Source organism: Pogona vitticeps, chromosome 5 (genome assembly GCF_051106095.1).
Source record: "Pogona vitticeps strain Pit_001003342236 chromosome 5, PviZW2.1, whole genome shotgun sequence".
Lineage (NCBI taxonomy): Eukaryota > Metazoa > Chordata > Lepidosauria > Squamata > Agamidae > Pogona > Pogona vitticeps.
The window spans coordinates 168,429,878-168,457,742 of NC_135787.1; the positions used below are offsets into that span (position 1 = coordinate 168,429,878).

The window sequence follows — 27,865 nt, forward strand, 5'->3', positions numbered from 1 at the left end:
CTGAATTTTCCTGGCTATTTATTGTAAACAGCAGCTTAATCTGCACACAACTTTAACTTCTATTTCTGCAAATATATAACAAGTCTGTTGTTTCCTCTACTGTTACATGAACAAGGGCTTTTATTTCGTGTTTCACTCCTATTTGCTGTTTCAAAGTATGCCCTCCTTCATTTCGTATTCACAAAAATATTTGCTTTGTGACCCAGTCTTTATGAAGAAATCCCTCTGGTTCTGCTGCTCATTGGCCCTGGTCTGAATCCTCTGCAGGCATAGCCCTGTCCCCTCGCCTTTGCCATGAATGCAGCCAAGGATGCTGGAAGAAAAGAAGGACTGCTAAAAGGGATGGTAGCAAGGCATTGATTGACTCGGGGTTTGCCAACAGTAGAGAGTTACCCAGCTGTGAATAATGACCACAGCAGAGAAGACAAGATAAGCACAATAAATAAGATTGAAGCAGACACACAGCATATAAAAATGTCATCTGCACAATGCTGGCTGCTAAATTCATTCATTAAACAGTGATGGAAATGCTGTTTAAATAGGGAAAAACTCATGCAGAGTTTAATAACCTGCACACATAGAGCCAACCCACACATTTCTTCCCATGGGCCTGGGTGCATTTTCAGACAGCCCTCCAAGATTATCTGTATTTTAGCACCAAAATGATTTAAAAATATCTAAAAAGCAGTGGGCGTAATAATCAAGTATGTATGTATAAAGGGAAAACTGTAAGAATCCCAAAGTATGTGTGTTCAAAAATCTTAAGATATATCTGAAGGGAGACTGTCTCCTGTCTCCCACCAGCACAAGACTAGCTCGTGGGTTCCCAACTTGTGGGTTGTGGCAAGAGATGGGCATGAACCAGCAGTTCAGCGCTGTTCGTTTCCTGACCGAACAACTGATCTGCAATTTGGAACCCCTCCCTGCCAGTGAGAACCCCCTCTGGCAGTGCCTGGAGGAGGCAGGATGGGGGCGCTGCCACTGAATGGCTGCCCACTGGAGGGGGTGGGGCATCAACTAGGAAACAAATCCCACCAATCCACCACATTGGTAGTTCATGCCCATCTCTAGTCACAACCCCCAGGGGGGTTGCAAAGTGTTTTCTGTGGGTGTGTGTATGCCAGGCTTAAACATACCAGGGGGTTCTGTCCATATGCCTGTGTGAAACTAATGGGTTACTAGTTGGTACACTTTCTCAGCAAGAGTTAAAGGCACTGAATTGAGTTCTTAGAGGGGAAGGAAGCTGGGGGTATGCAGTAAAAAAATTATCCCTTCCTGTCTCTCTTTTCTCTTCCCTGGAGAAAAGTGGTGCTTTTCTTCCTCAAGAGCTACCTCTCCCTCTGGGATCTCGAGATTCACTTCCCAGTTGTGCCTCGGTATGATTGGTGATTCCATCCCAGGTTGGCTGGAGAGGAGGCTAGAAAAAGCTTAATTGGCTGTTATAAAAGTGGGCCATGATTTGAAAAAAGTTGGGAAACACTGCTCTAGATAGACCATCTGCAAGTTACTTAATAGACTTTGAAGCAAAGTAGGAAGGTCACAGAATACTCAAGGAAAATGGGACTACTTGGCTACAGGACAAAGTTTTTGTGACTGGGGAGAAATTCTATAATAATAATCATAGAACTGCAGAGCTGGAAGGGACCCTATTGATAATAAAATCCAGCCCCAGGCACAGTGGGGAATCCCACTCCCAACTTCTGACTCCATAGCGAGGTACCTAAACCACTGAGCTATCCAGCAGTTCATTAATCGATGCAATACTTATGTGCATGCAATTTATGCCCCACCACATGTACAAAAGAAGATTCTAGCCAAGTGTGCTATTGAAGTAGCACACTTCTGGTCAAAAATAACATTGGCCAGATATTTTAACATTTAATTTGTTTTTTTAATTTTACCTATATTTCATATACACCCATAATTTTAAATTGTCCAACACTCTGATATGAATAAAAGAAAGAAAGATCCAAATGGGTGAGTTCATGCCTCACATTGGACTGAAATTATGAATTTCTTCACCAGACACAAAGAAAAACTGTTTTCAAGTATATGTTCTATTGTTAAATCTTATAGTTGTGTCAGTTTGAGTGCTGTGTAAGAGATTAGAAACAGAGAAGAACATCAGAAGCTGCTGCTTAATGAGTCAGGCATTAAATCCATCCAGCCCTATATTGCCCACTCCAGCTGGCAGAGGCTCTTCAGGGATTTAGGGTGGGTCTTCTTCTTCTCTGTCTCTCATTCATGCTGTAACCAGGCTTGATCCTGTGCAACTTCCAAAACCAAAGCAGATTGCCTGTGTTCAAGGTGGTGCAGTGATTCTTCAAAAAGAAAAGTCTCTGCCAAGGGACGCAAAAGGGAAGAACTGGAGAAATGGATGAGCAGCATTTTACAAGGAATTTTTGTAACCTGGTTTTTTTAAAAAGTGATTTTTTTTGTTTGTTTGTTGCTGCAAGGGAAGAGGCACAAACCCCTGGCAGTCATTTGTACTCCTGCCAGTAGTGGAGAGACCAGATTGCTTTTCCTCTTGTTCCTGCTGCTAGAGGATAATTTACAGGTTCCATGGGAATTCTCTCTATAAATGAGGGAAAAATTATTGAAACACAGAGGGAAAGCATGGCATTGTGGCACAAGAGACAGCCAGTGGGAGATGGGCATAACTGATGCACAAACCTGCCCTGTAAAAACCTTGTACACAGGAAAAGTTAGCAGGGGAGCATGAATGTGTTATTCTCTATGCAAAGTAATGTTGTCCAAGAAGACAGTGGGTGCATTTATATGGTGTGCAGGGGACACCATATAACAGAAAGTCTTTTTCATTCCTCTTGAAATTTTTGCAGATTTTTGTGCTAATAAGCCAGAGATGAGTCATGGAAGTGTGGGGGAGGATGAGCATGTCATTTCTGCTTCTCAGCCTCATGGTTCAAAGGAAAGGAAAGGAAGACCAGTACTGGATATGTTTTGTCCCAATAGCATTGGCAGGGATATAAAAATAACCCATTGGCAAAAGGCAATCAATTGATCGGAACACGTTTAGTCCCAGATTTCTTTTTGTCTGTTAAAAAAAATTGGCAAATGGCTGAACAGTTAGGGCAAGTTTAGAAGTCCTCAGGAGACCATGAGCATATTTCCATCACAAACTTGTAACCACTTGATTCCACTTTGATTGCCAAGACTTCATCCTGTGGAATCATGGGACTGTAGCTTGCTATGGAATCCTGGGAGAATTCCCAGCCGCTCACCAACCCAGAGATCTCAGGATTCTGTCTGATAGAACCATGATAGTTAAAATAGAATCAAACTGCTACAACTGTATGGTGTAGACACAATCCATGTTAAAAAACACCTTCTTTTTTGCAGAGTTTTGAATGTTTTGTAAAATTTTCTTTTTGTTACACAGTAGAAGAACAAAGAAGAGAATAGCTGCATGTTCCCCAGAGTCCAGCCCTTTCTTACTAAATGGCACTTAAAATCTCAATAAGTCACTCTGAGTCATTTGTACAAGAAATAATAAAAATAAAAATATGTTTACTTTCAATTGCTTGAAATTGCAGACTTGTGTATACTGCTTTCTTTGCTGTACACATACTAACAACCAACTGAACACATCAGCAGCAAAAACCTGTAATCAACCAGCAAAAGAGAGGGATAAAACACTCAGCAGAGAGTAGAGATGGGGATACGAATACCCCCCCTGCACATGTGGACGTAATGAGGGTCCAGCGCCCTGGGGCCGGACCGTCCACTCACTTTCCGCTGTTGCTGTAGCCTCTGCACTCCCTTCCTATCACTCCAGAGCTCGTGGTCTGAGAGCCACTCTTTGACCTTGCAGTGAGGCTCGTCCTCCCGCCTCCTGCCAGGCTTGCACTACTACAAAATAATTTTGGGGGGTGTTAAAAAGCAATTTAACATATTCAGAAAGAGTGTTTGAAATTTCAATTTTTAAAAATACCCCAAATTGTCCGTTCTTTACACAGAGTGAGGTGACTGTCTGAGGAAACGGATATTTGCAAATTTTCTGAACTTTATCTTAAGAAGGTTAAATATCTTGTACTGGGAAACAAAACAAGAATTCCTTTCCTCATACTGTTCACAGTTATAGCAAAACTTTCATTTGTGTGTAGCTGTTTTCTAACTTAATGAACACAGTAATAGGAAGGAATGTCACTGATCAAAGAAAGAAGTCCTTTGTGTCAGAGCTACAGTTTATGGCTCTAGCTAATTCATTACTACAGCATACTCATCAGATTGAGAAAGAATTATTTATCATTGCTGTAGCATATAATGTTGAGATCCACAGAGGTGCTGGAAATATCTCCATTGTGGTCTGTGCTGCCTCTCACTTCTTGTAAATCTCCCCCTCCTCCCATTACAAATATTTTATTAAAGAAGTTCATTCATCCTCAGGACCAAAGGGATACCATCCTGGTCTCAGGTTGGTTCATGTTTGTTACCTGAGTGCTCAGATTGCTGTTAGGAGGCACTGGTATATTTATGACATACATTTTCTGTAATGTTGATGGTCAAATACTGAGGCCAATCTCAACTATTGTGAGAACACTTGCTATTCACCATATTCTGGAAAATATTCAAACCATGCATAAGAGAAAGTAATAAGCTAAGCTTGGCATGGCATCACTGCATTTTCTAGAAAGTAGTAACTTAGGTTTAATTTCCCATGTCAGCATCCTTTTGAACTGAGGATGGAGCCAAATTTTCCAGCCCTCTGAACATATCCACACCAGGGATGATAAAACCTCTCAAAGATCAAGAGGCCAAGGCCAAGTGGGGATTGTTAGCATTTATGTATATGTGGGAATTTTGTAGTACTTGCCATGCATGAGGAAGCTGAAGTGGTTCTCCTATATTTAAATATAACAGCCAGGTACATGCTATTTCAAGTATGAGGAGCAGGTGCATGGCTACATTGTTCATATTTTTCATATAATTCTATATGCTGGAAACCCTACCTGACAGACAGACACTTTACAGACACCTAAATGTGGTTCACCTGAGATAAAGGCCTGAACTGGAAGGCTCTGAAGCTTAGCTAGGCCTAGCTCTGAAGCTTAGCTAGGCCTAGTGTTTCCAGCAGCGCCAGAGCAGGAAATATACAAAAACCTATGATAAATAAAAACTAGTCAGTCTTAGTGGTGCTACACAACTATTTCTGATATAAATTGTTCACAGTTGGTATTTCTACTGAGAATTGTCTTTCCTCTCAGTAAAGCAAAATTCCACATGATGGGGGGAAACGGCCTACTCTCTTGATAGAGTTGTTCTCTAGAGCTTAGACAGATTATGTCTTGAGCTACACTTGGTATGGGCTCTGGCTAGGGGATTCTGGGGTTTGCATTCCAGAAAAGCAGTTTCTCCAAGTTCTGAGTAAGCTGCAGTCGTATATGGTGCATCAGGATCTTAAACTGAGAGATGATACAACACCATAAAACTTTGGACAACTGAGGGCTGCTGGCCATGAGACTTGGCAGGTATTCAGTATCCATAGGTGGCAAGACATGAGCTAACTATGCCAACTGCCAGAAGGCAAAAATGATAAAAGATTTCAGTCCTTCTTTTGCTGTCTGCCTTTACATATCCCAATGAGGAAACGACAACTGGTGAGACACACAGAAAGGCTTAAATAGTGGTGCATGACTTGAAGCCATCCCAACTTCATGCTATTACCGTCCCTGCTAAATGGCCTTTATTGCCACTGAATGGTGCCAGGCTTACATTTAATTTGCTCTAAGAGATGTTCTGATTAAACTGATTTCCCGACTGAATTACAGGCGATTTCTGTGAAAATATGCACCACTACAGTACATGTGTAGTTTTCTTAATTGTTCTTTGACCCACCCCAGGCTCCTGATGTTGTCACATCCAATCCTCAGTTAAACCCTTGAGGTCTCTTACAATAGGTGTATGTATTCTCTGAATCTTGCAAACATCTTTCTCCCACCCTCCAGACTTAAAGAGGACTTTTTCCTTGTCCTCTCCCCTGCAAATCTGTTTTCAGTATCAGGGCACTGCTTTTAACAGTGAATGAATATGCAAAATAATTAATGATTGGGAAATTTGTCAGTTGCTTTCTCCTTTATTTAGGTTCAAAGTATTTCCATTTTTTATATGAAGATTTTTTCAAATGTTGGTAAATCCTTTGAAAATGAATTGAAACGCATTTCCCCCCATCTACTCCAATTGAATTCGCATCACAGAGAGGGCCACAGCTTATACCTGCCTTCTGTGTAAAGTGATAAAGATGGGGAGCCCCTAAGAAAAAAAAGATGTTATCTTCTGATATTATCTTTACAGCCAGCCTGTGTGAGAGATTAGGTTGAGAGGGAAAGAATGACTAGCTCAAGGTGTTTTGGTGAACTTTATAGCTGAGAGATGATTTGAATGTAGATTTCCCATTTTAGTCCCTTTCTCTAACAACTACACCAGCCTGGTTTTTTCCACACTTGCATGACATTATTCTTTACCGATGCCAATTGTTACCTTCCAATATAAAGTCAGACGTATCAAAAATGAGCAATTATTGCAATCAAAGCCAATCTGCTCCATGGTTATCATCGCATTTTCAATGTTTCATCTGCCATAATACGTTCTTACAGTCTCACAATCATTTACAATACGTGCTTCATAATGATACTGATTCATCTGTTTACCACCATGAATCCCACGATTCACCATGACCCCAATCAAATAAGTATACACAATACTTTGGCTTTCAAAACAATGTGGCTTCTACATCCTTAACAGCTATCCAGTGATATTTAAAATACAAACATACAATTTTTTTTTTAAAACACAACCTTTCAGATAAAAAAGAGAGAGAGATCCCAAACCATTTATGGGGGGGGGAGTACTAACATCACAAGTCAGAAACCTTGTTTTTTGGACAGTGGCGATGCCAAGGCTGACGATAGGTTCTCTTTGGATTCAGAGACAATCAACATACAAATAAGGATAAGGTAAAAATGTTATTAGACATTAGAACAGAAAAAATAAACAGTAAAGCATCAAAGTACATAGAAAGACGAATTATTGCCCTTCATGTTTGATGGAAGACCCTAGAGAGCAGGTAGAAGTCTCCCAGCTTTATGTACATTCCAGAAGTATAGAAATTAATTACAGTGGTACCTCTCAAGACAACGACCCCGCTAAATGATGAATCTGCATAATGATGACTTTTTGCGATCGCTATAGTGATTCACAAAACAGTCATTCCAATGGGGGATTTTCGCTTGACGACGATTTGGTCCGTGTTTCACGAACCATTTGTTTGCAAGACGACAATTTTTACAGCTGATCGTTGGCTTCACAAAATGGCTGCCCTGTGTTTTCCGGACCCATGCTTCGCAGGACAGCCATTTTTACAGCTGATCGGCGCTCGCAAAATGGCTTCCCTATGGGCGATCTTCGCTGGACGACGAGGTATTTTCCCCACTGGAACGCATTAAACGGGTTTCAATGCATTCCAATGGGGAAATGAATTTCACATGACGACGATTTTGCTAAACAGCGATTTCAGTGGGACAGATTATCGTCGTCATGCGGGGCACCACTGTAATTGTCCTTGTAATAATCACACCTGCATTCTTTCTCTAAGATTACATACATCAAAGTAAGAATACATTCCAGAACTAGGATGCTCTCTGATCACCAGGGAACTCATTTTAGGGCCTATGCACATCCCAAGGTCACATTTTCCCATGTGACCTTCTATTACACAGACAAACAAAGCATGAGAAGAGAATGTAATTGCACCCAAAAAAAGAGAAGCTGATCTCTAACAGAGGACTAGGTGCTGACAGACGCCTGTCCATAGCGGAAACATTGATACATACCACTAGCATCCTTATCATGATTAAGGTGTTCCATAATAACACTATGGGGAAATGGTTGTTGAAGGGACCTTATGGATTATTGAGTCCAGCTCCTGTCAAGGAGGCAAAGTGAGGAATCAAACTCTCAACCTCTGGCTCCTAAACTACTGAGCTTTCCAGCAGTTCTTGTGACATTATGAAAGATACCTATTCAAGGATTTGTTGTTGTTAGTGTTGTTTTGTTGTTGTTGTGACCTGGTTTGTCTTTCAGTATCTATTTCAATATACAAGGATTAACATTTATTGATAAGAATCTAATCCCCGGATGTTGGTTCGTACATGTAAATAAATGTGCACAAAGGCTTCCACTGAGCATTTCCATGTAAATCTCTCCTTTGAATGTCACGGCTTGTTTCTGCAAGGGAGATGTCTCTTTTAACAGAGTATTCACATCCCCCATCCTTCCCCCGCCCCTCCATAACCCAATCACCCTTTTAGTCCATCAGAGACATCAAGGTGGATCTGAAGGATTAATAAGAACAGAGGCAGAAACAAAGTGCCAGCGCACACAGAGAATGGCTTGAACTGATGCTCTTTAAAGTCCTGAGAATATTCCTATCATCATTAGATAATCTTTGCAAACACTCAGTGTAATAGATGGCTCACTGAAAAATAAAGGAGAAAAACACTTGTACATGTTCCTACTCCAAATACAGTATGAATCTCACAGGGTGGGTTCAGATGCAGGCTGGGGAAGGAATTTGATGAATCCAGATAGCGATATGCGCTAACCTGGGCTGCAAAATCTGGGCGATTGTTTGAGCCTGGGCCTTTTTAGAATTCACATTGTCATCAAATTCCCCCAACTCTTGACTTTAAGGAACTGCTATTCTTCTATTAAATGCACGGGATTAGCTCCTGGGAGTGACCACCTCAGTGGCTTATGCTCTGAGCAGGGGCTATTATATCCCACCATTTATTGGTGAGACACACAAATGGTGTCACAGGCAGCTTCTGAGTGTCTAGAATGGGCACTTCCTTTCATGCTAGGGTTGGCACAACCATTAGGCAGAACTGGGCAACTGCTTTAGGCAGCAGATGCTACGGGGTAGGTAATCTTAGCGAATGTTCCAGGCCAGCAGCTGTGGTATACCTCACCCTACCTCTTTGGATTGCAAGCTGCCCCTGGTTAAAGGACCGATCTCTGTATGCCACATACCTTGCCCTGTAGAATGAAGGAAGCTGCTGCCCTGAGGTGCTGTGGAGAACACTGTCCCATCCTTTGTTCTGGAATCTGGTCAGAACGACTGCTCACAGAAACCACTGAAGTACAAAGCAAAGAAATGCTTGTGCAAAGGATGTTTTCTTGCCTCGGGGAGCAAAATGGGCTAAAGTGTTTATAGAAAATTCCATACAAAATACCATAAAGGAGCCTTGTGGCACAGTGGTTAAACTGCAATACTGCAGTCAAGATACTGCTCATGACCTGAGTTCAGTCCCGATGGGCTCAGGTAGCCGGCTCAAGGCTGGCTCCGCCTTCCATCCTTCTAAGGCTGTAAAATGGGCACCTTGCTCACTGGGGCGACAAAGTGTTTTCTGCATAATTATGTTGTAAACCACCCACAGAGTGTTCTAACACTGTGAGGTGGTACAGTATATGAGCAGCACACTTTGCTTTGTTATAAAGCATTTTACAAAGAAAGTGAACAGAAGATGATCAGAGGCACAGATTTCCAAACATGGAGAGAAATAAGAACTGTCATTCAAAATCCTCTAACTTATCAATGGGCAAAGGAAATGGAAAGACCAAGTAACTGAATTTCTCCAAAAGGCAGATAGATTCTCCAACATTTTCTCCTGGGAAAAATATTCCCTGGGCCTTACTACTAGCATTGGCTGTAACACAATTTCTTCCTTCCTTCCTTAGAAACTGAATGGTTTATTTTCCTGCCATTGTCTGCAGGAGCAGCTTTAATAGTTTTGGCAGCCTGGGCATCCATTTTCATTCTCCACAAGGCTCCCCAGTTGCCATTGTTCTGGAAGATGGCTGCTGGTGGCGGCAACTACTACCAAAAAAAGGGAAAGAAACTTCCACAAACTGTCCATAAAAGGGAAAATCAGCGAGAGAGCTAACCACATGTTTAGACTGAAGGGAATGCAATGGACCTGAGAAGAAAAGAAGGGGAAAAGATAGGAAGAAAGAATATTTTAAAACTTGTATCAAAATTGGTGACCTCTTGAGAAGGTGTTGGGCCAGTTAGATTTCCACACAATGCTGCATTTTGGTTTCAAAAGAGCCAAATGCTAATAAATTTAAAATATCTTTTGGCAGGCAGAATTGGATGATTTTTTTTTTAAAAAAATGCTGTCCCTTCTAAGGAAGCATGTCTGACAAATTTCAAAAGAATAAGGGCAGGGCATTTTGTGCAACAGCAGTATTTACAATTTGGGACGTCCATATACCTATCCCATCCCCACTTTTTGGAGGAGGTGGGCTCAGAAGCACTGGACACCTGTTCAGCTGCTAAACGAACCAGCGCAAACCACTGAACCAGCAGTTCATGCCCATCTCTAGTCATTACAGAAAAGCCCTACCTTCGAACACATCCTGAAGTCAAGTCAGCTCTTGGTTCTGGATTCAGATTTTGTACAAAATCTGAAATTTACAAATCTGAACTGATCTCATTTTCTGTAGTTGCTTTCTTTGGTGACAATCAGAGCTACAAATTAAGGAAGTGATTCGGGTTTCTACAAAATCTGAAACACTTCCTTAATTTGTAGTCATATCATAATTGTCACCAAAGAAAGAAACTACATAAAATGAGATCACTTCAGATTTGCAAATGTTAAACTACAAGTTGCAAAGTGACGTTCAAACGGGATTGCAGTGAAACCATTATTAACAGTAATGAAAATCAAGCACGGTAACTCTGGAAGGGAAAACATAAACACCATTATTACTAATCTGATCATTCAGATCAAAGACGTACAACAGTTGGGGGATGTCAAACATTAAAGGGCCTAGGCCTGCAACTCCGAAAGAGAACAGAGGCTGTGAAATGAGCCAACTATCAACAGAAATATTTTAAAAGCTGCTGAAACCATAGAAAGAAATCTAAGGAAGAACTCTGTCCTGAACTAGTTGTGTTGTGATATGGAAGAAGGAACAAAAAAGGGTGACTGACCTTGTCAATTCCTGCAGAAAGGTCAAAAAGAATGAAAACAGACATGAAAGTCCCTTAGCCGCCAATAAATCAGTAGATATTTTAGCAGGAGCTGTTTCAGTTGAATGAAATTTATGAAACCCTGACTAGAGGAGGTACATGATCTATGGAAGAACTAACAGGAAGAAATTCAAGAAATACCCCCCCACACACACACACACATAGCCACACACTCACACACTCACTCACATACACACAAACAGAGAGTGAGAGAAGAAAGGAAAGAAACAGAAGAATTATTATGATAAAAAGCATCCAATGCAATTATTTTTAAGAGAATATGGAAAGTGTTAAGATCAAAACAACAGCAAATTATCAGCATTTAATGTTTAGCGTAGTGTATAATATAATTTTATACACCCCTGAAGAGTAGACTAGTAGTTCAAATCTAATAGCAAAGGGTTGAGCTAATTCGAAGAAAGGATTATCAGTAATTGTATTATTCCAGCCCATATAATGCATGAATATTGATTTGAAGGAAGATAAACTTTTTCAAGCCATTATTGCTTGAAAGACAGAAAACAAATAGTGAACAGGAGTAGAAACAATGTGGGGTTACTATTAGGATTAATTTCTATACTGCTGCTGTTCTTCCTATTCATTAATGAGAATGACAATATATATAAAAAAGGCTACAATCATCACCACTGCTACAAATGTTGAATAACTGTGCCATTTAGAGCAGGGGTCCCCAACCCCTGGTCTGTGGTCAGGTGCTGGTATGTGGCCATGGCAGGACCAGGCCATGGAGACAGATCTCCCCCCCCGCATGCACTCCCCCCTGCACCCCACCCACATGCATGGCCTGCCATCTGCACACATGGGTGCCCCTCCCCTCTGTGAGTGTGCCCTGTCCCTCCATGCATGCGTGTGAGTGCATCCCACCCCTCCATGAGCACACCCCACCCCTCTGTGAGATTTCTCTAGACCAGAACTGCTGGATAGCTCTGTGGCTTAGGTCTCTGGCTGTAGACCCAGAGGTTAGGAGTTCCATTCCCCACTGTGCCTCCTAGAGAGGGGATGGACTTGATGATCCACAGGATCCCTTCCAGCTCTGCAGTCAAAAGGTTATTATGGTTGTTGTGGGTTTTTCGTGTTCTGAAGGTTGTTCTTCCTAATGTTTTGTCAGTCTCTGTGGCCGGCGTCTTCAGAGGACAGCACTCTGTGCTCTGGTGTAGTTTGCTTAGGAGTGGAGTATTTATGGCTGTGAGATAGGTTTTTGTCCTATTCAGGAGATGGGTGATTAGTGTGTCTTGTTGTGGGTGTATTGTTGTGATAAGGAGAAGAGATTATCTGTCACTGTGATTGATGGGTGTCATTAGCTGGTCTTTTGTGTGTAGTGATCCCCTGGTCCTTGTGGCTGGGTAGAGGTCATTAACCTTTTGCACACTGTATTTTTCAGAGCTGGAAGCCAAGTTTTGTTGAGTTTCAAACTTTCCTCTTTTCTGTTGAAGTTCTGCTGGTGCTTGTGGATTTCAATGGCTTCCCTGTGCAGTCTGACGTAATGATTGCTGGTGTTGCCCGGTATTTCAGTATTTTGAAATAGAATTTCATGTCTGGCTTGTTTTAGGGCATGTTCAGCTACTGCAGATTTTTCTGGTTGTTTTAGTCTGCAGTGTCTCTCATGTTCTTTGATTCTGGTGTGGATGCTTCGTTTTGTGGTTCCAATGTATACCTGGCCACAACTTCAAGTATCCGGTATAATCCTGCAGTGGTGAGGGGGTTCCTTCTGTCCTTTGCTGACCATAACATTTGTTGTATTTTTGTGGTGGACTTGAATACTGTTTGTAGGTTGTGTTTTTTCAAAAGTTTCCCCATGCGGTCCGTGACCCCTTTGATGTATGGCAGAAATACTTTGTTTGTGGGTGGCTGTTTTTCTTCTTCAGTTTGGTGTTGTTTTCTTGGTTTGATGGCTCTTGTGATTTCAATTTTGTATTCCCCTTCACAGATACAAAAGGTTATTATATTGTGAGGGGAAAGGAAGACTGATAGCACTCAGATTCATGTGCCATGTATAGGGTTCAACCCACTACCCCTTCCTTTGATGACCAAGATGCACTGTTTACATTTACATCCTTTCTACCAGATTCCTAGAATTAAAGACATGCATATTGTACAGAAATGTGTATTATATATACATGTCCTAGTCCTATGGCTATGTATACCATACAAAGCAACTTTGGACCAAGTTAGATTACTTCTTTTACATAGTGTTGTCTGTGCTGACTTGGAGGTATTTTCCAAGGTTTTGATGATGGAGCCTCCTCAACCCCCTCCACCTTATCTTTTTTTAAACTAGAGGTTGAAGTGTTGGAATTTGTGACCTTCTGCATGTAAAACATGCCCTTCCTCTCTCATCTATGACCTCTCCATGAACTGCATACTACAGCCTAAGGATATGTGCTTACTTTTTGCTTCACTAAGACAGAAAATCCAAACCCTGAATGGTTTGAAGGGAGCTTTCACCTGTTACATAACAGCACTGATGTTACCTGTCTGTCATGGGTTTGGAGGGAAAGTTCCATCCTATGGGGAGTGGAAGGCGGGACATCAGGAGGAGGGGCTGTACTGTATAAATATGTGATGCCTGTGTGGTGAAGAGGAGATGCTGAGACAGACTGTGAGACACTGGGAGGGACGAAGCAGCAGCTGGGGAAGAAGAAGCTGTTGTGGGAGTCTGTGTGTCTGACAGGGTACTACTGTGTGTCAGAGTACCAACCTGAAAGGTTCAGGGGTCTGTTGGTTAGCCAGAACTGATGGGTTCAGGGTCTGTGCTTTAAGTTAAAGGTTCTAGGTGAACCAAACTGTATGCTGGTGTGTGTGAAAATAAGCCACGTTACTTTATTTTATTCACCTGATTGTTTTATTTACCCTGTTTGTATTTAAAATAAACCTTATTCTTTATTTGTTTAAAAATCCATCCCTGGTCTGTGTGACTTCTTAAAGGGAATGGTTGGTGGCAGCTTAGTGTAACTGTGTGACAGATACCAGTAGGTCTGGGTTTGTCACATTGATTGGTGTCCAGCGTGTGGGATACGACTGGTCCAGTTGTCCAGCGGTCCAGCAAAGCCTTGGCAGGTGTGCCCAGAGCAAGGGGGGTCTAGTCAGGGACAGTCTGAGGCGCGTAGGTAATCTTCTAGGTGTACCTCACGGGGAGGTGCGCTAGTAGAAGAACGTGCCAACTGGGGAGACTTAGATTAAGGTGCTCTGAGGCAGCCTAGTTTTGGCGGGAAAAAGCTGAGGAAAAACTGCGTAGCAACAGCGAGCTAGCTTGCCAGCTGAGAGGCCCAGCAGAGGGGGGTAGGCTCTGACTCGATACTGTTGCAAGTTTAGTGCTGAAGAACAGCAGCAATCTCTAGGAGAGCTGGTTCTGAGGCAAGAAGAAAAAAAAAGTGGTCGTTTTATTTTGAGGCTTGACTTTTTAAAGCAGCTGGTTCTGAGGGGGGATTATGCCCTTGACTCGAAGCCAGATGGCCGAAATGAGTGAAGTGAAAGACCCCCAGATTGACCAAGGTTCTGAGGATGAATTTGGCTCAGTGCAAGGTGACAGCACAGGAGAGCAGAACCCAGAACTTAGAAAAATACTCCTAGCCCAACAGCATGAACTGAGGGTGAGGGAAATGGAAATCAGAAGAAAAGAAAGAGCTGAAATCTGTCAGGCAGAGGCAGATGCCAAGAAAAGGGGAATGGCCATGAGGATAAAAGAGATGGAACTGAAACACCAAATTAGACTGGTACAATTGGAATTGAAGTTCCTAAATAAGTTTATTAACAATTTATCAGGGGAAGAAATGTCAAAGAAGGAAAAGTATGAGGCTCAGGTCAGACAAAGTGAGCAAGATCTTGAAAAATATACTCAGCAAAAAGACATTAAATTAAAAGAAATCAGAGATAAGACTGAAGAAAAAGTAAAAGAGATAAAAGCTAGGGCTGAGGAAGAAATTTTACAGATCAGGGCTGAGTTTGAGGCCAAGCAAAAGGAGCTGGATTTGAGAATAAAAGGGAAAAGCCAGCAAGGGGGAGGGGCCCATGGTGAAGGGAAGCCCTCAGACATGAAACTAAGACCTCAGATTTTGGAGGGAAAACCAAAACAAGATGAGAGAGAATCAAAATACACCAGAAAATGCTATTTCTGTCAGGGAAAGGGTCATCTGATCTCAGAGTGTGAGAAATTGAAGCAGCTAAAAGGAATGGTGCCTCAGAATTCTAGTGGGACCAAGCCAAAAGCTGTGTTCTGTGTCCAGCAAGAGCAAGGCTCAGTGTCACAGAGGGAGCCTGTTGCCATGGCTACTCAGTCTGGAACAGCTACCTATGCTGAGCAGGCTGAGGAAAATGGTCCTCTTGTGGAGGTAAAGCGCTGCTTGCTGATAAAAACAGATTCTCAGTTGTTTGAGACAGCCGGGGTGGACGTAGGAATACTTGACCGTCAGTATAGGGGGCTGCGGGACACTTGTTCCCAGGTAACCCTGTGCCATCCCGATATCATTCCCCGGGAGTTTATAATCCCAAATGAGAGCATAAAGGTAGCAGGTATTGAGGGGCAGGTAATCTCTCTGCCAGTAGCAGAGGTACCTGTCAACTTTCAAGGCTGGAGGGGAGATTGGCGGATAGCGATTTCATCTACTCTGCCAGCAGCCGTGCTCGTGGGAAATGACCTGGCTGAACATGTGAAACGGGTGCTAGTGATTACACGCTCACAAGCCACCACGGGGACAGTTCAGGGGGGTAATAATGAGCCAGAGACGGAAGCAGAGGGGAGTTCAGAAGCTGTGGTGGAAACCTTAACCACAGACAGCAGATTTGGACAGGAGCAAAAGGCAGACGCCACTCTCCAAAAGTGTTTTGAACAGGTGACTGACGCCCAGCTAACACCTGAAACCCCAGTGAGATTTCTGGAGAAAAAGGGGATTTTACATAGAGAAACTCTGAGGAATATCTCAAAAGGGGGAGATGGGATCAGAAGTCAGCTGGTGGTACCTGAAAAGTATCGCCCCATGATCTTAAAAAGGGGTCACTCTGACATGTTTGCTGCACACTTAGGGGTGAAAGGGCCCCTTGATTTGATCAAACAAAATTGGGAGCAGATCACCCAGGATGACCCACAAGACGTTGTGACTTACATAGACACCTTGATGAATGACCTAAAGCGAAATCTAGAGCTGGCAGCAGAAAACCTGCAAGCGCAGAAGATCAAACAGAAAACATGGTATGACCGCAAAGCTAGAGAGAGGCACTTTGACCCAGGGGAGGAGGTGCTTTGGCTTAGGCCCTGCAGAGAGAATAAGCTGCAGCTCAAATGGGCAGGACCATATAGGGTCATTTCCAAGATGTCAGACCTGAACTACCTAATAGAGCAAGAGGAGAACCAAGCAAGGAGGGTGGTTCACGTGAATGCCCTAAAACCCTACTACAGAGGGGAACAGAGGGTTTTATTCGCGATAAAAGCAGCTGAGAGTGAGGAAGCTGAATTACCCTTCTGGGAGGGTAGAGGGGAAGTAAAATACAACCCAGAGGAGGTAAAGATCAGTCCTGCACTCACCCAAGACCAGCAGCAAGAACTAAAAATGCTGCTTAGTAAATATCAACAGGTGTTTTCCAACAAGCCGGGGATAGTGAAGGGAGTGATGCATCGGATCCACACAGGGGATGCACCCCCGCAGGCAGTATCCCCATACCGAGTAACGGGACCCTATAGGGACAAGGTGCGGAAGGAGCTGGACGAAATGCTGAGGGAGAACATAATCGTCCCCTCTTCTAGCCCTTGGTCCTCTCCAATAGTCCTTGTGGACAAGCCTGATGGGAGCATTAGGTTTTGTGTTGATTACAGGAAGTTAAACCGTGTGACCACTCCTGATGCCTACCCAATGCCCAGGCTAGACAACCTGATTGAAACCATAGGGGGTTGTCGGTTCATCTCATCATTGGACCTGGTAAAGGGATATTGGCAATTAAGAATTGATCCCAGGGATCAAGAAAAAACTGCCTTTTGCAGCCCTTTTGGTCTCTATGAGTTTCGAGTCCTGAGCTTTGGTCTCAGAAATGCACCAGCCACATTCCAAAGGCTGATGGACCAGACCTTGGCAGGGCTCAGTGACTTTACAGTGGCCTACATTGATGACATAGGGATCTTCAGTAATACCTGGGAAGATCACCTGATACACCTGGAGTTAGTGCTGCAGAGGTTAAGTGCAGCAGGGCTAACAGTAAAGGCCAGCAAGTGTCAGCTGGGTAGCCCAGAAATAAAATACTTAGGTCACATGGTAGGGGGAGGAATGATAAAACCCCTGGAGGCCAAAATAGAAGCTGTTCGAGATTGGCCTAGACCCACCACCAAGAGAAAAGTCAAATCATTTCTTGGGTTGGTGGGCTACTACAGAAAGTTCATCCCGAGGTTTAGCGAGATTGCGGCTCCGCTGACCGATCTGACGAGGAAGAAGGCTGATGACCGCATCCCGTGGACCAGCGACTGTGAGGCGGCGTTCCAGAGGTTGAAGGAGGCGTTGATCAACTATCCTGTCCTGCGTGCTCCAGACTTCGACCGGGAGTTCATCATCTACACCGATGCGTCTAACAGCGGGGTAGGAGCAGTTCTGTGCCAGGAGGATGAGAATGGTGACCAGCATCCAGTGTCCTACCTGAGTAGGAAACTCCAAAAAGGTGAGAGACATTTGGCAACCGTGGAGAAGGAGTGTTTGGCCATAGTCTACGCGATCCAGAAGGCCAAGCCTTACATCTGGGGAAGACATTTTATTCTGTGTACTGACCATTCACCATTGCAATGGTTAAAGACGATGAAAACCCACAATAGCAAACTTATGAGGTGGGCTTTGAACTTACAGGACTATGACTTTGAAGTGAAGGTGGTCAGAGGGTCAGTGAACTGTGTTGCTGACGCCTTATCAAGAAGACCTGAAGACTGAAGACGGCGAAAGAACATGGACTATATGTATATAATGAAAACAAAAAGTTAAAATGTACCTGGTTTTGAATTTGGTTGGTATTAATAAAGGTAAATTGATGTACTGTATATGGTAAAATGTTTAAATGCATATTTGCTATGGTTAACTTGGAGTGTAAGTATATGTAAGTATTATATGGTATGTATAAATGTTGTTGTGTATTTTATGCAGGTTGTTTTTTTGGTGAAAAGCACTTTTAGCTTTCCCCCTACAAAACAACTTTTAAAGAGGGGAGGTGTTACATAACAGCACTGATGTTACCTGTCTGTCATGGGTTTGGAGGGAAAGTTCCATCCTATGGGGAGTGGAAGGCGGGACATCAGGAGGAGGGGCTGTACTGTATAAATATGTGATGCCTGTGTGGTGAAGAGGAGATGCTGAGACAGACTGTGAGACACTGGGAGGGACGAAGCAGCAGCTGGGGAAGAAGAAGCTGTTGTGGGAGTCTGTGTGTCTGACAGGGTACTACTGTGTGTCAGAGTACCAACCTGAAAGGTTCAGGGGTCTGTTGGTTAGCCAGAACTGATGGGTTCAGGGTCTGTGCTTTAAGTTAAAGGTTCTAGGTGAACCAAACTGTATGCTGGTGTGTGTGAAAATAAGCCACGTTACTTTATTTTATTCACCTGATTGTTTTATTTACCCTGTTTGTATTTAAAATAAACCTTATTCTTTATTTGTTTAAAAATCCATCCCTGGTCTGTGTGACTTCTTAAAGGGAATGGTTGGTGGCAGCTTAGTGTAACTGTGTGACAGATACCAGTAGGTCTGGGTTTGTCACATCACCATGTTGCAAGAGAACCTCATTGTGTATGTGTTTGATGTTTTGATAATAATAAGCAAAGTTCTAAGCACCTCACTTATATAAAAGCCATTGTTTATGGTATGTGAGACCCTCAACCTAGCATAAACCATTATCAGTCATAGCTTCCGTCTCTTTAGCTGATAATAACACCGTACAGAGCTGTTGTTAGGATTATTCAGACTGTTCATGAAGCAGTTGGAATTTAAAGTGTGCGGATTTATCTCTCTGGACTAGTCTAACACCACTAATTTGCACACCTCTACTTGGAACATTCTAAAGTGCTAAATGAATACGCTCAATGCTGGCCAAGAGACTTTAGATTAATCTTTTGTCACTAGTATGATGATACAGTCTTTCCCAACATTCAATTACTCCCCATGCTGCCTGAAAACTAACTCTGGAGGCTGGTAACTCTAGATTCACAAGGATAGTGAATCTACAGTATGTCGTATTTAGTCCAAACTTTACATGAGCTAGCTGAGGTGCTGAACACTACCCCACTTGAAATACCTTCAGCACCTTCAAAATATTATTTTAAAGTTAGAATTGAAACCTGGTGTGGCTTCCTGGTCTCCATTATATTAGAATCACCATCCTTCATTGGGTTTCACAACTTTCCCAGAAGTTCTGAGGGTGCTCCTGGAGGCACTCCAGGAGGAAGGGGGAACATGTCACTCCCAGTTCTACAGACCGAAGCAAAACAGTCAGCAAAACAGCTCATTGGGATATTGAGCTTTATTGATTGTTTAGGCCTTCCAAAGGGTGACTCCAGTTCGTGAGCAGGGCAATAGGCAAGCTCCAGCATTTGTTATCAATGCAAAACACATCCATAGCAAGTATATATAAGTCATACTGGATTTATTAAGCAGGAATTGGAGACATGCAATTGAATTGAGCATAGTCTTCACTAGGCTCAGTCCATGTCCCCAAATGGTATTAAAAGTTGACATTACGATGCCCTGAAGTGCTCACTAAAGGCATTTCTGTGGATTCAGAATGCTGTTTCCTGAAATATGGGCTGCTGTTTACTGTTCCTTATGGAAGATAATATTGTATGTACAAGACCAAATTGAATAGAGGTATCACCATAATTGACATCAGGCAGACAAAGATGGTGTGTTTGTATATTCAGGAGAGATACATTTTCTCAGTTGGTTACCTTCTAGCATATCCACCAAATTTAATTTCTGATTGTTACTTAAAAGTTCTTCTAACTTATTGTTCATAAAGGGAGTTGAAGAGGGCAGGGGAGAGGACCCTGCCGCTAATATTTTCTTGGAGAGGGGGGAAAATATGCAAACACTTCCTACAGTCCTGCCCTGGGGAGCTTTACAAAGCAGTTTTGTTTCCCTTCATTACCCCTCCTTCAGGTAACATCTTAGTCAGAGTAAGGTCAAGCCAGGGTGATCATTTTAGAAAATCAGATTGCTGACAATGCAAATTGTTTTGTCAGGCTTGTGTTTCTAAATTCCCCCGGGGTACTGACTGAGTATTATCACAATTAGAGCCCAGACCTCTAACCCACTTTTCAGATGCTGCGGCAGAGAAATTTTTTTGCTTTGCTGGGAATGCAAAAAGGTACCTGAGGTAGCAAACAAGGCGCCATAAGTTTATTTACGAAGAAAGGTCTCACAAAGCCTCTGCTTCCCTTCTGCAACATGGCAAAGAATGAAATACATGACTGCGTTTTGCTGTCACTTTAATTGAAGTGTAACTATCTTTCATCTCCAGTAGTACAGAACCTACTTGCAAAGACAATTCAAGTGTGTGACCAGGTGCAACAAAAGGACCCATTTGTTCATGTGTGTGTGTGTGTGTGTGTGTGTGTGTGTGTGTGTGTGTGTGTGTGTGTGTGTGTGTGTGTGTGTGTGTGTGTGTGTGTGTGTGTGTGTAATCAGATTGTGAGAAAGGTGCATGTTTGATCACACTGGAAAGGGTCACTTTGCAAGGAGCAATCTCCCTTAAAATGGCCCTTCAGTCAATTGGGAAATCACCCCAGCTTGGCCTCCAAAGTAGAAACCTTACTGCTGGACCAAAAAAGTCCAGTCTGGGAAAGGTTTGAAGTCAGGTTGGAGTACTGTTGTCCATAAGTTATGTGATTGTTAGGCAATAGCTCACACCAGGCGACGCCACAAGAAGTTCAGAATGCAAGCTATAGGCCTGTGTGATCACACCCTGTGTCTGTGTTTCAAAGCTGGAACTGAAGGAGATCTCAACAGTAGTCTGTGAGAAGACACATGAGGTGTCCAAAAGGGAAAAAATAACCTTGATAGATGTGCACAAATCTTTTGGTCTCAATAAAAAAAATCATTGGATTCTGGTTAATACTGCAAGACAGAAGGCTAGTCTGGAAGTTGTATCAAAAGCATTATATTGTTCTTCCAAACACTTCCTTTGCTTACACCAAAAATCCTTCATGCATGATAATTCAACTTAATGTTCTCATAAGAATCCTTTAGGTGGGGACCACGAGTTGACTGGAATTAGATCACCTTTCCGGACTTCTTTAGTCGGGAAGAAATGTAGGAATGTCATGCTAGGACAATCTGTCAGTTCTATAATCTCACAATTTAGTTTTTCTTAAACAACCTTAAGTTCTTTATTGGGTCCACAAGCATGCTCCATATCCAGCCCCTGTTAATACTATTTTCTCTGTGAGCTATGTTCTTAAAAGACAGACTATGGTACCAGGGTTTTTTTTTTTCTATCTCTGAAAAATCTTCATTGTTCATGTGTGTTGGGCACATGCACTGTCTTTGGACAAAGGTGTAAAGATGGCCTGAATAATGGCTATTTGTGGGTTTCCAAGGCCACCACAGGGCAGAATGAAGATCACACCTACAGATCAAATGTGTTAAACATGGCATTCACATGTTGCAATTAGAAGACATGAGAAAGGAAGAAGATAAAGGAGAATATATCCTTCATCTTAGAAAGAAACTTTTATCTCCTTTTCTTTCCCTTCTGTAAAGTCTTTGTTTCAGTTATCAATGTCTTATGGCCACAGTATCACTAATTTCTGATCCAGGAACAAGAAGGGTAGGGACAGAGTGTAGAGGAATGTAGGCTCCTTGCAGTACCTTTTAAAGAATGAATGACATACATGCACGCTCGCTGTCCATTAAAATCCCTGGCTCATTCCACTCACAGTGACTGATTTAGGAAGCTTCTGGGAGGTGGGGTTTTCTTCTTGGTAGTTGGGGGGAAAGGGGGGGAAGTTAAAAAAACAAAATAGTGTGCCCAACTCTGCAGCTGCCACTGGTCTGATCAGAAGACTACACCATGCAGTCTACAACATGGCCTTGTTCCTCACATCCGTAGTGAGCATACATGTATGTTTTCTTAATAAACATATTCTTGATTTATATTTTATTGACCACAATCTTGTTGTGCAGGTATGCAAAAGGAGTAACTTTCAGTGGCAATTTGACGTTAAGTTTAAAAAATGCTGTATTGATTGTTCAGTGAGTCGTGCAACTGAGAATGCAACAGATTATGCCTACAGAGATTTCTTATATTATGACAGTTCATCACTAAATGTCATGCCTTCTGCATACCTACACAACAAAATGTGGAAGTGTAAAAGATTTAAAAGAGGTGGACATGGTTGTGCAGGTTTCTTGTTTATTTGTCTCCGGATAGAAATTCCTTCATTGTTTGATATTCCCTTCTCTACTCTGTTCTACTCGAGAACTAACCAGGAGGTGCCTTAAGGTAGAAGAAAAATCACAGGAAGGAATCTGAGATTACTGTGATGCTAATAAACGGCTGGGTTTCCTCTAGGTTTCCAGAAGGTGTAGCACATGTAAAGGAAAAAACAGTAAGATGTGCTAAAACTAATAGTTAACCGATGAAAGGGCCTGTAAAAATTGTAGCAATTAAGCAATGTGTGCAAAGGGAGCAGAAGATAGCTAACTATTGGCAAGATAATTTCATCAGCCATCGAATGCTGTAAATGACAGAGTGGGATTGCACGAAATTTCTCCAAAGCAGCATGTAGTGAGGGAACTCATACAGATGAGAGTGGAAGAATCATTAGATAAGGCGAAGCCCTTGGTCCGGATGAAATCTCAGCAGAGCCACCGAGAGCAATTTAGGTCAGTGTGAGTTGACTTTTTATTGACTTTGATGAATGGCACCACTTGAGAAGAAAATATGCTGGCAGTATAACACAATAACTGTAAAAGTTGGAGCTGTACAAGGATGTGGCAAATGCAAGGGGGATGAAACACGGATAGTGAAAAAGAGCCAGATCATAGCCCAGTGACCTGCTGAATAGCAGGGACTGTGATTTCATCCCCTCTTGCCCAAGCTTCCCTGTTTTACTGTGAGCCTACTTGCATTAATCACAGCACCTAGGAGGGACTGGATTTTCTCAAGAACGCTGCAAGCTATCTCTGTTCTAATGCAAAGTATTGGAGGGGTGAAGTTAGGTCTTAAATAAGCAATGAAGAGCCATGAACTTTACAAAAGACCTCATCCTCATATGTTGATATGAACCGATCCAGCATTGTGCATTTTTTGGACTGTCCTTATTTGAATACTGGCTATGGATTCTCTTATGATGGACACCTGGATTTTCAGATTTAGCACTATACCACTGTTTATTTGAACATTCTGGGAGAATGTTTGCTCACAGACTAAAGTAATTTTTGTTCAGTAAATGTTGTTGAAGAAGTGAAAAAGCAAATGGAGACTTCTTCATTTGGAACATGCATGAGAGACAAAGTTGTGAGAGAGCTGAATATGCATGAATATGTTTATAAAATAGGGATGGTCAAAGTGATTGGTCACACTTCCTCCCATTTTCAATTTTTGGAGAATTGTGTTCCTTCCACTCTGTTTGTGAAACTATTATCAATTTTTATTAAGTTACTATCAAAAACAAACCACAGCCTTTTGTGCTGGCCAAATTGTATGAAGGCAACTGTTCCCAGCATGGGAAATACCATGTTGAACCTGCCTGCCATATGACAATAAGGATCGTGTCAGTGGCAAAACAATTTCAGCACCAGAAAAATGGCTGTATACACAGGGATTTGATGTTAGGAATTCATCAGCAAAACACTCACTTCCTGAGCTGAATGGGCCAATCTGCCTGTTCTGCTGCCTCCCAGATATGATTTTCTTTTTCACTCTCAACCTTCTCCCTGTAAATTTACTAAGAAATCTGTGAGTGGTGGACTGTTCTTATTGGAGGAAAGGAAGCCGAAGAAATGAATACCCAATCCTCTATCAAAATGAACCTTTTTCAATTAAATCAGTTGTTTTCATATGCCATCAGGTCACTTCCTGCAACCCTGTGAGGTCCTGTTATTAAAAACCCTATGCAGGTTTTGCAAACTTCAGACTGTGGTTCCTTTGGTGAGTTAAACCAGTGGTTCTTAACCTTGGGTTACTCAGGTGTTTTTGGACTGCAACTCCCAGAAGCCTTTACTACCAGCTCTGCTGGCTGGGGTTTCTGGGAACTGCAGTTCAAAAACACCTGAGTAACCCAAGGTTAAGAACCACTGAGTTAAACCATCACAAATAGGTCTCCCTCTTCTCCTACTGCCTTCTACCTTTTCTAGGTTTCTAGAATAGTACGGCTGGAAAGGATCCTATGGATCATCAGGTCAACCTCATTCCAAAGCAGGAGATGCATAGCTAAAGAATCTCTGACAGGTGACCATCCAAGCTCAGCTTAAAACTAGCAATGACAGAGTCCACCTCTCTCTGAGGCAGTCCATTCCATTAGACTACTCTTACTGTCAAGGAGTTCTTCCTAATGTTAAGGTAACATCTCCTTTCTTGTAATTTGAATGCATCTAGAGCTACAAAAATCAAGTTTGCTCCATTGTCCACATGACAAACCCTTCAAATATTTAAAGATAGCTGTCATATTGCCTCTCAATCATCTCTCGTCTGAGCTAAACATGCCCATGTCTCAACCACTCCTCACAGGGCCTAGTCACCCTTCTCTGGACACACTCCATTTTGTTGACATTTGTAAAATTTGGACATAATCTGCAATTTCTGGAACATCAAGGAACAAATAGGGAATAATGACCGTTCATGCTGAGGGAAATTACTTCTTGTGCCACGATAGCCACACATAATCCTGATTTAAAAGAAGAGGTCATGTCAAATGTGTTAATGGCCTCTATTTTTGAAACAGCTCATTCTTGCTATTCCCCAAACACTTTTGTAATGATGATTACTTTAAAGACAGAGAGACTGCTCCAGGATGATCAGCATTGTTGTCCAGTGATTTCAGTATGTTCTGATTTGTTCACACACAAGGACTCACAGATGGAATCAGCAAGTTCAGTTCACACCAGTAATGCATACAACCTGATTAGAGATATGGAAATCTATCAGCCTCAGTATTGGAGTCATTCTAAGAATCCCTCTGGCATTCTCATTCTGTCTTCATTTTGTACAGGGTTATTTTTTTCCTTTTCTCATGGAAATTTCTGAATATTTTTATCTGCATTCCCCCCAGATTTCTGCATTTTTGCATGCATGTTCTAATATGCACATTATCCAATTCATGGCATTTTTGTGTATAGCTTTCTAAGTATGTGTTTTTAGCCAAGCACATTTTCCAAATATATGCATGGTTTTGTGCACTCCCCACATCCAGGACATGTTGCAGGCCTTCATACATATGGATTTTCAAGCCAAGCTGCAGTCCATTCCAGAAGAAGTCCTCAGCCAACAGACCTTTTTTTCAATCCCTGCATCTGATGTATGTAATTCATGACCCCAAACTTGCATCACATCTGAACATTCCCTGCTGAATCAGTGTGTTAGTTTCTATGTATGAATAGACACTAATCAGAACAAGGAGAAATCACTGAGGGATACCATTTATGTCCTGAGAATGCTCACTTCTTTGGAAAGAAATTATTTTTGTAAAAATGTTTGGGGAGCAGAAAGAATCATAGAATAATGGAGTTGGAAGGGACCAATAAGGCAGTCAAGTCCAACTTTCTGCTCAGTCCAGAAATCCAAATCAAAGTATATTTGACAGATGGTTGCCCAAATTTCTCCTAAATGCCTCCAGTGCTGGAGCACTCACCACCTCCTGAGGCAACGGGTTCCATTGTTGTACTGCTCTAACAGTTAAGAATTTTTTCCTGATACTCACCTGAAATCTGGCTGAGCTAGAGGTTGGGAGTTTGATTCTCCACTGTGCCACCTTAACATTGGCTGGACTCGATCATCCATAAGATTCTTTCCAGCTCTGCAGGTCTAAGATGACGATGATGATTAACCATTAAACTATCCAGCTAGCTTTCAGTTGCCAATTTGCCTGTCTAGTGAGGTTTTACCCAGATTCCCGATGTGCCCATTTCTACAGCCCCAAAGCAACTGTGCTCCTTTCCAAACACGGACCTTATAAGAGCCTCTCTGGTTTCAGCTCATGGCCCTGAAATCTCAAGGAAAGAGCTACTGTTGCCCTGAAAACCCCAATTAAGTCATTTCTGTACCAGTTTTCATTCATTCGTTAAAAAAAAACCACCTAATAATCTGAAGCCATTTACAATCTTTAATATTTAAAGCTATGAAATATAATCCAAACAAATAGTAAATATATATACATAACAGCAATAGAACAATAAATAACCAAATGTTTCATCACACATTCTCATGAAATATCTCAGAGATACCCAAATTATACATCAGGAGTTCTGGAATTCGTTTTGATACCATCTCTTTTCCTTTCCTTTATCTTCTTTGGGTTTATTTTTCCTTCCGTAATTTCTTTTTTTAAGTTTTCTCTGGCTTCAGCTCCCAGCTTTGAAAAATCTTCCCTCCCCTGACGAGCAGGAGAGAGGAAGGCGTTTTGCAGCAAACAGCACAATTTTTACGGTGCTAATCAGCCTTTGCAAATGAAGACGAACAAACTGCAAACAAGCCCGAATGTGATAACTCCAAAAGCCTGGCCTGTATCTTAATGAAATCTACAAGATGTATTTATATAAATAATAATGAATCTCCTAGCTCTTGATGCCCACTGTAATTTGCGCATGCAGATTACGGGTGACACACAGAATTGTTTTGCCTTTGCAAATTCCTCCCATTTTTAAAGAGCTTACTGACAGCTCCCTTGCACAGTGGTGACATGTGCCTGACAGAGCTGTCTCAATTTCCTTCAGCTCCAGCAGGAGGGCTTGCCAGCTTTTCCTTTTAAAAATACATTCTGTTTAATTTGCTACCTCTGAGGACGCCAGACAAGGCCTGATGGGCCCTCCGGAAATCTTCCCAATGTGTGCAGAATGCTTTGGTGGTGTCGATGGGACTTTTGCCTGATGGATGTGGGTGTCCAGCAATCTTTTTTCAGAAAGGTACGATGGCTTAAAAAAGAATCAGAACTGAATATGGCATCTGCTGCTGTTATCTAGATATCTTTTCCCTGATTATTATTTTTTAATTGCAGTTTAACAGTGACTCTTTACTTTTACATTTCTCAGAAGTAACTAAAACAGTTCTTTTTGTTGTTGTTGGTTTAGAAATATTTGTGTATTAGATATTTTACATGTATGACACAAGGAACATTTGCTCTTAATCTATATCACCACAATCACAGCAGCACAATTAAGGCACAGTCCAGCTCATGAACCATGTGACGTTCCTCTTCCACATTTAAAATGGCCACATTCCATGACTATAGAATGTAAATTGTGTTGTTAAAGGAGTGAAGTTACCCTATGTTGCATTAAAATTGTAAAGTAGCTTAATTATGCCTCCATTATTAGGCAAAGTAATTAATTATAAGGAACTGGCTATTCACAATTACTGGTTACTTTTGAACTCTGCTTTTGATGTAGTACGCAGAAATAAACAGCTTCTATCCAAGCACTTGATGACAGAAAAACAGACAGGCAGAAGTAAACAGAGGGAGATGTGCAGAAGTAGAGAGAAAAACAAGGCTCCAATGCCATCTATTTATAGATTTTGGAAGCTGCTGCAGTCATAAATAGTTCAGAGTTTGCTGTGTGACAGTCAGATTTCTAGATAGCCAGGCAGCCACCAGAGATAACCAGCAGGTGTGCGTGGAAGACA

At 42.0% G+C, this 27,865-nt stretch overlaps 2 long non-coding RNA genes across 4 annotated transcripts in view; one reads left to right on the forward strand and one right to left on the reverse strand.

Moving 5' to 3' along the window:
• LOC144583106 (uncharacterized) lies at positions 1-27,731 on the reverse strand. Of its 3 annotated transcripts, none has more exons than XR_013536702.1 (2): positions 27,594-27,678; positions 1-313 (listed from the first exon to the last, which is right to left on the reverse strand). It is a non-coding gene; the product is annotated as an uncharacterized LOC144583106 (long non-coding RNA). The 3 variants fall into 3 exon arrangements; XR_013536700.1 differs by lacking the exon at positions 1-313 and adding an exon at positions 12,448-12,993 and having other exon boundaries at positions 27,594-27,731; XR_013536701.1 differs by lacking the exon at positions 1-313 and adding an exon at positions 26,337-27,156 and having other exon boundaries at positions 27,594-27,684.
• The window catches only part of LOC140707306 (uncharacterized), a 97,408-nt gene continuing 96,171 nt past the window's right edge, over positions 26,629-27,865 (forward strand). The window contains exon 1 of the long non-coding RNA XR_013536699.1: positions 26,629-27,147. This is a non-coding gene — a long non-coding RNA (uncharacterized LOC140707306). The remainder of the gene's footprint in view (positions 27,148-27,865) is intronic.